Raw genomic sequence first — 13,042 nt, forward strand, 5'->3', positions numbered from 1 at the left:
ATGACCAAGTTCCCAGTGGAAGTGCACTTTGAAGAAGTGATTATGAAAAAGTTGATCACATTGATAGCAATGTGGTACAAGTAATGTTACGGGAAGTTGAAAGATGGCAAAGAAGGAAGAGCAGAAAAGGAGAAAAATAGAATGGAAGAGAAATAACTTCATGAACGCCATCCATAGATGAAGAATATTTATCTCTTCTCCAGGAAGGATTACGGGCGCCTCCAATAATTTCTAACTTCTGTTGCAGATGTCAGGATGAGGCGGAGGACCACAGACTTATAGGACATACCACTGCTGGCCAGGATAGCAGGTGGGAACCACAGACTTATAGGACATATCACTGCTGGCCAGGATAGCAGGTGGGAACCACATTGCACGGGATGTAAGATAGTACCTGACTTTTCCGACTAGCTTCGAAATAGCCACAGTTCTCTGCTGAAATAAAGCAAAGATGCTGACAGCAACACAGAAGAGAAGAAAGTTCAAGCAAGAGATTGTTGATCTCATAAGTAATGTGGAAAACTGGTGAAGATATCGCCTACCTTAAATTTTCTGGGTTCCACCTTGTGTGTGGAAGACACCTGAATGAACTCGCTTTTGGTAAAGAAAACAGCAAAGTTTGATTAAAAAATACCAGGATTTGGCGTACTTTTCCAAAGCCTAAGAACAACGTGATGGTAAAACCGGAGTTCTTGAGTCTTGGGAAGCAGCAAATGCTGAAGCTCGTGTTAAACTGACCATCTCTCCTGCTGCTGCTTTATGAAGCTGATCTAACGAATCATTATTCAGTAAAATCCTAAAGGAGTCATATGTGATATTCCTACAAACATTCGGATAGCAATACGTTTTTACTTCTAAATCATTACGATTTCGTGAGTCATGTTGATGGTTTTGAGGGGACTTGAGCTAGAGTTCGTCACGGCCATGCTAGCGGGAGATTCGTCTGTAAAAACTTGCATTTGTGGTCACAGTGGTGCCTGTGCTAACCTTCCTATGGTGTAGAAATATATCTAGTTGGACGAATCTTGTTTTGGCTAGCTGGTCCAGTGGCTAACACGTCTCTGTGGAGTTTTAAGACTCTCTGACCGCGAGTTCTAACCCCACCCAAGGTATGATTTTTTTCAGCATACCAGTTTTTATTATATCTGTAATTTCTATGTTTCATTTAATAATATGTATAGATTTTATTATATATATTTTATAATATGTATAAAACATTATTTTTACCAAATGTCAGTAAAAATATATTTATTGTTTTTCTCAGCTGGGATAACAATATTATACTCGTATTTTATGGCATTATATTCTGGTTTTAGTTTTATGGTGTAGTTTTTATGTCAGGACGCCAACATGACGCCAACATCTTTAATGGTCCAGCTGCCCTTCTTGTTTACTCTTAATTACTCACCTTAATTGTCTAGCAGTCAGAATGGTCGTGACCTCATCTGCTGTCTCGCTTCTACGACTCATCAACAGTTTTTTATTGTTGCCCTTAATAGTTTTATTGCATGTGGATGAGCGACGCTTCTGTTGTGTTTTCCTCACCCACAAAGATTTTTAGGATGCCTGAGGGAGGGTTCTGGTCCACTTCTCTTGTTGGTTGGAGCTTGACCATCGTTGTGCAGGACGTGCTGATGTCTTCTCCAGTTTGTGTCTTCCTTTCTGGCTATTTGTTTACACACTCCAGTGGTGAATACATTAAAGATTATAGTTAGGATGTTTTTGATACTTGCAGAATGCCAGGAGATTTGCTTTCAACTCACGATGTTCTTGATTATCTGCGTACCACCAATTTTTGTGGGAATTACAAAGGACATTACTAACTGGGTCTTTACTGAGGTTCCAAATTTGTCCAAATGTGCCACTGTGTTGGCTATTATTTTCATTACATTGTATTTAGTTTGAATAAGGTAATTAGGGTGTTGTTGACAAAGTCATTTTGTCAATTATCTCTGTAAATAAGATGTATTAAATATCACGTAACGTCTTATAGCATGAGAAACAGAGGAGATCACTGTGTATGTACTGGTACTGTTTATTTCATGTATAAATTACTGTTACATCTTAAACATTAAATGCAAAGGAACTGTCGATATTTGACTATTCATCCTCCAAGGCATCTTGTGATACACATTTTCACGGTGAAAAGGGTATAAAATACTTACAAATCAAAGATTAAGACACATGTGCAACAGTTGTGTATCTATATTGTTGAAATGTTTCGACTACACAGTAGACTTCATCAGTCAAGTACGGAGGCAGCAGATGTTGTAATGAAATGAAGACGACGTAATCAGTCCATCCACCTTGGACTGAGTTCATCTTTATTTCACTACTATACCTCCTGCCTCCGTATTTGACTGAAAAAGGCTACTGTGTAGGAGAAACGTTTCAGTTACAGTACCTAACTGTTGCACATGTGTCTTAATCATCAACAAATAATCATAGATTTAATATGAAATTTTGGGGGTCACCTTTTCAGTGATTAAACTATAGAGAATAACCTACTATTTGGACCTGTATACACATCAGTTATTATAAACGGAAAGTAGCTTGGTTGCTAGTACACTCAGCTCACACATTAAGGTCCATGGATCGATCCCCGGTACTGGTGGAAACAGAGCGTGTTTCCTTAAGACACCTGCTGTCCATATTCACCTACCAGTAAATAGGTACCTGGGTGTTAGTGGACTGGTGTGGGTCGCATCCTGGGTTTCTATATAGAACGTCACTAATGTCAGGTAAGTATGTATGAATTATACGTGTACTTTAGAAATAAAGATTATTTTTATTATTGATATTAATGACAAATATAAATTGTAATATTTGGGGAAGTGGAAAATATAAATTGTAATATTTGGGGAAGTGGAAAAGAATCTTTCCTCCGTAAGCCATGCGTGTCGTATGAGGCGACTAAAATGCCGGGAGCAATGGGCTAGTAACCCCTTCTCCTGTATACAATTACTAAAAAAGAGAAGAAGAAAAACTTTATAAAACTGGGTTGCTTAAATGTGCGTGGATGTAGTGCGGATGACAAGAAACAGATGATTGCTGATGTTATGAATGAAAAGAAGTTGGATGTCCTGGCTCTAAGCGAAACAAAGCTGAAGGGGGTAGGAGAGTTTCAGTGGGGGGAAATAAATGGGATTAAATCTGGAGTATCTGAGAGAGTTAGAGCAAAGGAAGGGGTAGCAGTTATGTTAAATGATCAGTTATGGAAGGAGAAGAGAGAATATGAATGTGTAAATTCAAGAATTATGTGGATTAAAGTAAAGGTTGGATGCGAGAAGTGGGTCATAATAAGCGTGTATGCACCTGGAGAAGAGAGGAATGCAGAGGAGAGAGAGAGATTTTGGGAGATGTTAAGTGAATGTATAGGAGCCTTTGAACCAAGTGAGAGAGTAATTGTGGTAGGGGACTTGAATGCTAAAGTAGGAGAAACTTTTAGAGAGGGTGTGGTAGGTAAGTTTGGGGTGCCAGGTGTAAATGATAATGGGAGCCCTTTGATTGAACTTTGTATAGAAAGGGGTTTAGTTATAGGTAATACATATTTTAAGAAAAAGAGGATAAATAAGTATACACGATATGATGTAGGGCGAAATGACAGTAGTTTGTTGGATTATGTATTGGTAGATAAAAGACTGTTGAGTAGACTTCAGGATGTACATGTTTATAGAGGGGCCACAGATATATCAGATCACTTTCTAGTTGTAGCTACACTGAGAGTAAAAGGTAGATGGGATACAAGGAGAATAGAAGCATCAGGGAAGAGAGAGGTGAAGGTTTATAAACTAAAAGAGGAGGCAGTTAGGGTAAGATATAAACAGCTATTGGAGGATAGATGGGCTAATGAGAGCATAGGCAATGGGGTCGAAGAGGTATGGGGTAGGTTTAAAAATGTAGTGTTAGAGTGTTCAGCAGAAGTTTGTGGTTACAGGAAAGTGGGTGCAGGAGGGAAGAGGAGCGATTGGTGGAATGATGATGTAAAGAGAGTAGTAAGGGAGAAAAAGTTAGCATATGAGAAGTTTTTACAAAGTAGAAGTGATGCAAGGAGGGAAGAGTATATGGAGAAAAAGAGAGAAGTTAAGAGAGTGGTGAAGCAATGTAAAAAGAGAGCAAATGAGAGAGTGGGTGAGATGTTATCAACAAATTTTGTTGAAAATAAGAAAAAGTTTTGGAGTGAGATTAACAAGTTAAGAAAGCCTAGAGAACAAATGGATTTGTCAGTTAAAAATAGGAGAGGAGAGTTATTAAATGGAGAGTTAGAGGTATTGGGAAGATGGAAGGAATATTTTGAGGAATTGTTAAATGTTGATGAAGATAGGGAAGCTGTGATTTCGTGTATAGGGCAAGGAGGAATAACATCTTGTAGGAGTGAGGAAGAGCCAGTTGTGAGTGTGGGGGAAGTTCGTGAGGCAGTAGGTAAAATGAAAGGGGGTAAGGCAGCTGGGATTGATGGGATAAAGATAGAAATGTTAAAAGCAGGTGGGGATATAGTTTTGGAGTGGTTGGTGCAATTATTTAATAAATGTATGGAAGAGGGTAAGGTACCTAGGGATTGGCAGAGAGCATGCATAGTTCCTTTGTATAAAGGCAAAGGGGATAAAAGAGAGTGCAAAAATTATAGGGGGATAAGTCTGTTGAGTGTACCTGGTAAAGTGTATGGTAGAGTTATAATTGAAAGAATTAAGAGTAAGACGGAGAATAGGATAGCAGATGAACAAGGAGGCTTTAGGAAAGGTAGGGGGTGTGTGGACCAGGTGTTTACAGTGAAACATATAAGTGAACAGTATTTAGATAAGGCTAAAGAGGTCTTTGTGGCATTTATGGATTTGGAAAAGGCGTATGACAGGGTGGATAGGGGGGCAATGTGGCAGATGTTGCAAGTGTATGGTGTAGGAGGTAGGTTACTGAAAGCAGTGAAGAGTTTTTACGAGGATAGTGAGGCCCAAGTTAGAGTATGTAGGAAAGAGGGAAATTTTTTCCCAGTAAAAGTAGGCCTTAGACAAGGATGTGTGATGTCACCGTGGTTGTTTAATATATTTATAGATGGGGTTGTAAGAGAAGTAAATGCGAGGGTCTTGGCAAGAGGCGTGGAGTTAAAAGATAAAGAATCACACACAAAGTGGGAGTTGTCACAGCTGCTCTTTGCTGATGACACTGTGCTCTTGGGAGATTCTGAAGAGAAGTTGCAGAGATTGGTGGATGAATTTGGTAGGGTGTGCAAAAGAAGAAAATTAAAGGTGAATACAGGAAAGAGTAAGGTTATGAGGATAACAAAAAGATTAGGTGATGAAAGATTGAATATCAGATTGGAGGGAGAGAGTATGGAGGAGGTGAACGTATTCAGATATTTGGGAGTGGACGTGTCAGCGGATGGGTCTATGAAAGATGAGGTGAATCATAGAATTGATGAGGGAAAAAGAGTGAGTGGTGCACTTAGGAGTCTGTGGAGACAAAGAACTTTGTCCTTGGAGGCAAAGAGGGGAATGTATGAGAGTATAGTTTTACCAACGCTCTTATATGGGTGTGAAGCGTGGGTGATGAATGTTGCAGCGAGGAGAAGGCTGGAGGCAGTGGAGATGTCATGTCTGAGGGCAATGTGTGGTGTGAATATAATGCAGAGAATTCGTAGTTTGGAAGTTAGGAGGAGGTGCGGGATTACCAAAACTGTTGTCCAGAGGGCTGAGGAAGGGTTGTTGAGGTGGTTCGGACATGTAGAGAGAATGGAGCGAAACAGAATGACTTCAAGAGTGTATCAGTCTGTAGTGGAAGGAAGGCGGGGTAGGGGTCGGCCTAGGAAGGGTTGGAGGGAGGGGGTAAAGGAGGTTTTGTGTGCGAGGGGCTTGGACTTCCAGCAGGCATGCGTGAGCGTGTTTGATAGGAGTGAATGGAGACAAATGGTTTTTAATACTTGACGTGCTGTTGGAGTGTGAGCAAAGTAACATTTATGAAGGGATTCAGGGAAACCGGCAGGCCGGACTTGAGTCCTGGAGATGGGAAGTACAGTGCCTGCACTCTGAAGGAGGGGTGTTAATGTTGCAGTTTAAAAACTGTAGTGTAAAGCACCCTTCTGGCAAGACAGTGATGGAGTGAATGATGGTGAAAGTTTTTCTTTTTCGGGCTACCCTGCCTTGGTGGGAATCGGCCGGTGTGATAATAAAAAAAAAAAATAAAAATTTGGGGACCTGTCGGGGAGCCATCTGACCATAACTGGGGAAGACATTCTTAAATCATTGTTGTTTAGGTTCCCTGAGTAATCTTGAAGTTCATAATTACTAACAAGTTGCAGTGCACTTATGAATACCCTGGAACAGCAGGTTCACTGTGCAGACAGCACACAGTGGTACAGAGAACTTAGCAGAATCCTTGCAAGAGGATCCAGTTGAGGTGGGAGCCTCTGTACTTCCACCCTCTACCATAATTCGTACTGTGAGTGAAACCCAAATAACTCAGGCTCCTCCCCTTCAATTCTCTGATTTGTTGAAGAGGTTCCTGAGTTGTATACTCACAGTAATGGAGACATACTCTCCTGCTAGTCGAGAGAAATAATACGTTACCTATATCTCTTAGACCAGATCCATCTCAGATTCCAGATCCACTTCCTCCTCAGACACGAGATCCTGGAACTCCTCCTAAATAACTTTCTGTTACGCCTCCTAGTTCGGACTTGTCTAGTTTTTGTTCTAAGGAACAGTATGATAGAATGGAACATTTATTCAAGTCGACGTTAAAGAATACTAATAGCCAACACATTTGAAGAAGGATGAATGAGACAGACATCAGATATATTTTGAATGATGTTAGATGTTCAGAAATATGTGATGGATCATTGTTGCTCTGAACAGTCTGAAATGGCTTCAATATTTGATACTTATACAGTGACCCATAAGATACCACGAATCAAAAGGTCATCCAGACAAGAGTAACGGCAAGAGTAAGTGGTGGTGATCAACCACTGCACCTCCACCTGTGGTGGTGATCAACCACTGCACCTCCACCTGTGGTGGTGATCAACCACTGCACCTCCACCTGTGGTGGTGATCAACCACTGCACCTCCACCTGTGGTGGTGATCAACCACTGCACCTCCACCTGGGAAAGACTCGCATAATTTCTCACCTACCAAACCACAACCAACAGAAGTTTCTTAACTTCCAGGTCACTCTCTGGAGAGACAAAGAAAACTGGAAAAGGAAGAAGAAATACCAGATTTTCTTACTGTAAAACATTATTAAAAGTATTAATAAAGAAAGCATTCCTATGCCCAGACTAAAATTATGCTAATGAGGAGGCTAGTTTACAGCGCATCCCATATCCATCCTGAGGACGGTAGAACAATATGCACTACCGTCCAGAGGATGGAGCTGGTGTGCACAATAAACCAGCCACTTCAGTGGCAAAATCTAAATCTGGGCATAGCAATGGCAGAAGAGGCATAACAAACAAAATCGTGCGTCTAACGTCGCTGTTTCTCCTCACTCTCCTGGAATGTAGGAACAACAAGAGCATCAGAATATCGACCTTACAGTATTGCACTCACGGGAACAATATCACAGTTACAGTGGACCTGTCCTCCCCTTAATGTCACTGAACAACCAAGAAGAAATATGAGCTGAACATTGAGATCATTTATTCAACCTGGAAGGCTTGCCTGACCTAAGGAAATGTACAGGAATTAATTTGTTCCTTTGAGTCAGGTGGATACTTGATGTTGTAAATGGTTAGAAAACCAACAAGTTGAAGATTGAGACACTTATGCAACATATGAGGAAACGTATCGCCACATAGTGGCTTCATCAGTCCAATACAAATCAGAAAGGTGTAAGGAGAGGAGGAGTTTGAGGTAATCAGTCCCTCAGCCTGGAGTCGATGTGTTCAGTCCATCAATCTTGTAGAATGTACAGCATAGGACCGTAGACGTGGCTTATATACTGTAGTCAGATGAGGCGAAGCAGGAGCAAGTGGGGTCATAGTGGTACCATCCACTAGTCGAAGTAGGTCTTCGTACAAAGGTTGGACAACGTTTCCTCAATAAAGATTCCCTTATGTTGCATAAGTGTCTCAATCTTCATACTTGATGTTGTTGACGGCTAATGTAAAGGATGTGTCAGAAAACACTTAATGTGAAGTAGTAGGTATTGTAATCTTATCAAGACTGAGGGATTGATTACATCGACTCCAGAGTGAGGGACTGATTACATCGACTTCAGGCTGAGGGATTGATTACATCGACTCCAGAGTGAGGGACTGATTACATCGACTTCAGGCTGAGGGACTGATTACATCGACTTCAGGCTGAGGGACTGATTACATCGACTCCAGAGTGAGGGACTGATTACATCGACTTCAGGCTGAGGGACTGATTACATCGACTTCAGGCTGAGGGACTGATTACATCGACTTCAGGCTGAGGGACTGATTACATCGACTTCAGGCTGAGGGACTGATTACATCGACTTCAGGCTGAGGGACTGATTACATCGACTTCAGGCTGAGGGACTGATTACATCGACTTCAGGCTGAGGGACTGATTACATCGACTTCAGGCTGAGGGATTGATTACATCGACTTAAGGCTGAGGGACTGATTACATCGACTTCAGGCTGAGAGACTGATTACATCGACTTCAGGCTGAGGAACTGATTACATCGACTCCAGAGTGAGGGACTGATTACATCGACTCCAGAGTGAGGGACTGATTACATCGACTCCAGAGTGAGGGACTGATTACATCGACTCCAGAGTGAGGGACTGATTACATCGACTCCAGAGTGAGGGACTGATTACATCGACTCCAGAGTGAGGGATTGATTACATCGACTCCAGAGTGAGGGACTGATTACATCGACTCCAGAGTGAGGGACTGATTACATCGACTCCAGAGTGAGGGACTGATTACATCGACTCCAGAGTGAGGGACTGATTACATCGACTCCAGGCTGAGGGATTGATTACATCGACTCCAGGCTGAGGGACTGATTACATCGACTTCAGGCTGAGGGATTGATTACATCGACTCCAGGCTGAGGGACTGATTACATCGACTTCAGGCAGAGGGATTGATCACATCGACTCCAGGCTGAGGGACTGATTACATCGACTTCAGGCTGAGGGATTGATTACATCGACTCCAGGCTGAGGGACTGATTACATCGACTTCAGGCTGAGGGATTGATTACATCGACTCCAGGCTGAGGGACTGATTACATCGACTTCAGGCTGAGGGATTGATTACATCGACTCCAGGCTGAGGGACTGATTACATCGACTCCAGAGTGAGGGATTGATTACATCGACTCCAGGCTGAGGGACTGATTACATCGACTTCAGACTGAGGGATTGATTACATCGACTCCAGGCTGAGGGACTGATTACATCGACTTTAGGCTGAGGGATTGATTACATCGACTCCAGGCTGAGGGACTGATTAAATCGACTTCAGGCTGAGGGATTGATTACATCGACTCCAGGCTGAGGGACTGATTAAATCGACTTCAGGCTGAGGGATTGATTACATCGACTCCAGAGTGAGGGACTGATTACATCGACTTCAGGCTGAGGGATTGATTACATCGACTCCAGGCTGAGGGACTGATTAAATCGACTTCAGGCTGAGGGATTGATTACATCGACTCCAGGCTGAGGGATTGATTACATCGACTCCAGGCTGAGGGACTGATTAAATCGACTTAATGCTGAGGGATTGATTACATCGACTCCAGGCTGAGGGATTGATTACATCGACTCCAGGCTGAGGGACTGATTAAATCGACTTCAGGCTGAGGGATTGATTACATCGACTCCAGGCTGAGAGACTGATTAAATCGACTTCAGGCTGAGGGATTGATTACATGGACTCCAGGCTGAGAGACTGATTAAATCGACTTCAGGCTGAGGGATTGATTACATCGACTCCATCCTGAGGGACTGATTAAATCGACTTCAGGCTGAGGGATTGATTACATCGACTCCAGGCTGAGAGACTGATTAAATCGACTTCAGGCTGAGGGATTGATTACATGGACTCCAGGCTGAGAGACTGATTAAATCGACTTCAGGCTGAGGGATTGATTACATCGACTCCAGGCTGAGGGACTGATTAAATCGACTTCAGGCTGAGGGATTGATTACATCGACTCCAGGCTGAGGGACTGATTAAATCGACTTCAGGCTGAGGGATTGATCACATCGACTCAAGGATGAGGGACTGATTAAATCGACTTCAGGCTGAGGGATTGATTATATCGACTCCAGGCTGAGGGACTGATTAAATCGACTTCAGGCTGAGGGATTCATCACATCGACTCCAGGCTGAGGGACTGATTAAATCGAATTCAGGCTGAGGGATTGATTACATCGACTCCAGGCTGAGGGACTGATTAAATCGACTTCAGGCTGAGGGATTGATTACATCGACTCCAGGCTGAGGGACTGATTAAATCGACTTCAGGCTGAGGGATTGATTACATCGACTCCATGCTGAGGGACTGATTAAATCGACTTCAGGCTGAGGGATTCATCACATCGACTCCAGGCTGAGGGACTGATTAAATCGAATTCAGGCTGAGGGATTGATTACATCGACTCCAGGCTGAGGGACTGATTAAATCGACTTCAGGCTGAGGGATTGATTACATCGACTCCAGGCTGAGGGACTGATTAAATCGACTTCAGGCTGAGGGATTGATTACATCGACTCCATGCTGAGGGACTGATTAAATCGACTTCAGGCTGAGGGATTGATTACATCGACTCCAGGCTGAGGGACTGATTAAATCGACTTCAGGTTGAGGGATTGATTACATCGACTCCAGGCTGAGGGACTGATTAAATCGACTTCAGGCTGAGGGATTGATCACGTCGACTCCAGGCTGAGGGACTGATTAAATCGACTTCAGGCTGAGGGATTGATTACATCGACTCCAGGCTGAGGGACTGATTAAATCGACTTCAGGCTGAGGGATTGATTACATCGACTCCAGGCTGAGGGACTGATTAAATCGACTTTAGGCTGAGGGATTGATCACATCGACTCCAGGCTGAGGGACTGATTAAATCGACTTCAGGCTGAGGGATTGATCACATCGACTCCAGGCTGGGGGACTGATTAAATCGACTTCAGGCTGAGGGATTGATTACATTGACTCCAGAGTGAGGGACTGATTAAATCGAATTCAGGCTGAGGGATTGATCACATCGACTCAAGGCTGAGGGACTGGTTAAATCGACTTCAGGCTGAGGGATTGATTACATCGACTCCAGGCTGAGGGACTGATTAAATCGACTTCAGGCTGAGGGATTGATTACATCGACTCCAGGCTAAGGGACTGATTGAATTGACTTCAGGCTGAGGGATTGATTACATCGACTCCAGGCTGAGGGACTGATTAAATCGACTTCAGGCTGAGGTATTGATCACATCGACTTCAGGCTGAGGGATTGATTACATCGACTCCATGCTGAGGGACTGATTAAATCGACTTCAGGCTGAGGGATTGATTACATCGACTCCAGGCTGAGGGATTGATTACATCGACTCCAGGCTGAGGGATTGATTACATCGACTCCAGGCTGAGGGACTGATTAAATCGACTTCAGGCTGAGGGATTGATCACGTCGACTCCAGGCTGAGGGACTGATTAAATCGACTTCAGGCTGAAGGATTGATCACATCGACTCCAGGCTGAGGGACTGATTAAATCGACTTCAGGCTGAGGGATTGATCACATCGACTCCAGGCTGATGGACTGATTACATCGACTTCAGGCTGAGGGATTGATCACATCGACTCCAGGCTGAGGGACTGATTAAATCGACTTCAGGCTGAGGGATTGATCACATCGACTCCAGGCTGAGGGACTGATTAAATCGACTTCAGGCTGAGGGATTGATCACATCGACTCCAGGCTGAGGGACTGATTACATCGACTTCAGGCTGAGGGACTGATTACATCGACTCCAGGCTGAGGGACTGATTAAATCGACTTCAGGCTGAGGGATTGATTACATCGACTCCAGGCTGAGGGACTGATTAAATCGACTTCAGGCTGAGGGATTGATCACATCGACTCCAGGCTGAGGGACTGATTACATCGACTTCAGGCTGAGGGACTGATTACATCGACTTCAGGCTGAGGGATTGATCACATCGACTCCAGGATGAGGGAATGATTACATCGACTTCAGGCTGAGGGATTGATTACATCGACTCCAGGCTTAGGGACTCATTAAATCGACTTCAGGCTGAGGGATTGATCACATCGACTCCAGGCTGAGGGACTGATTAAATCGACTTCAGGCTGAGGGATTGATCACATCGACTCCAGGCTGAGGGACTGATTAAATCGACTTCAGGCTGAGGGATTGATTACATCGACTCCAGGCTGAGGGACTGATTACCTCAAACTCCTTCTGATCTTCACTATTCTTCTTTGTGAACTGATGAAGCCACTGTATGCGGAAACGTTACCACGGTAATATTACCCAAATGTTGTACACGTGACTAATTTATCAAGTTATCGGTTCTCTGAACCATTTATCTACCTGCACTGTAGTTACACGCGCGATGCACACGGTTCTCCAGAAAAATCCCCAGAACTACTAAATATTCATAAACCTAATACATGTGTCTTTTTATTGCCTATTACTAACATAATTGGTTTTGTGATTAGGTGTACAAACAGTGCAAAGAATCTGCTCTTTCTCTGTCACAACTAATTATTTAAACAAAGTATCGGAAAGTGTTCCAGGAAATATGGTGCTAAAATCTAGATTGAACTTATTTATAGTGTTAAATTAAACTGCCAGAGAAGAATCATGCATGTGCGTCTGTTGTCAAGGCAGAGTGAATCATGCATGTGCGTCTGTTGTCAAGGCAGAGTGAATCATGCATGTGCGTCTGTTGTCAAGGCAGAGTGAATCATGCATGTGCGTCTGTTGTCAAGGCAGAGTGAATCATGCATGTGCGTCTGTTGTCAAGGCAGAGTGAATCATGCATGTGCGTCTGTTGTCAAGGCAGAGTGAATCATGCATGTGCGTCT

At 43.3% G+C, this 13,042-nt stretch overlaps 1 protein-coding gene across 1 annotated transcript in view; it reads right to left on the reverse strand.

Annotated features, from left to right (window-relative positions):
- LOC128689819 (nephrin-like) overlaps positions 1-13,042 on the reverse strand; it is a 200,712-nt gene that overhangs the window by 111,163 nt on the left and 76,507 nt on the right. The gene's annotated exons all lie outside the window — the stretch shown is intronic.

This window comes from Cherax quadricarinatus, chromosome 22, assembly GCF_038502225.1.
Source record: "Cherax quadricarinatus isolate ZL_2023a chromosome 22, ASM3850222v1, whole genome shotgun sequence".
Taxonomy (NCBI): Eukaryota; Metazoa; Arthropoda; class Malacostraca; order Decapoda; family Parastacidae; genus Cherax; species Cherax quadricarinatus.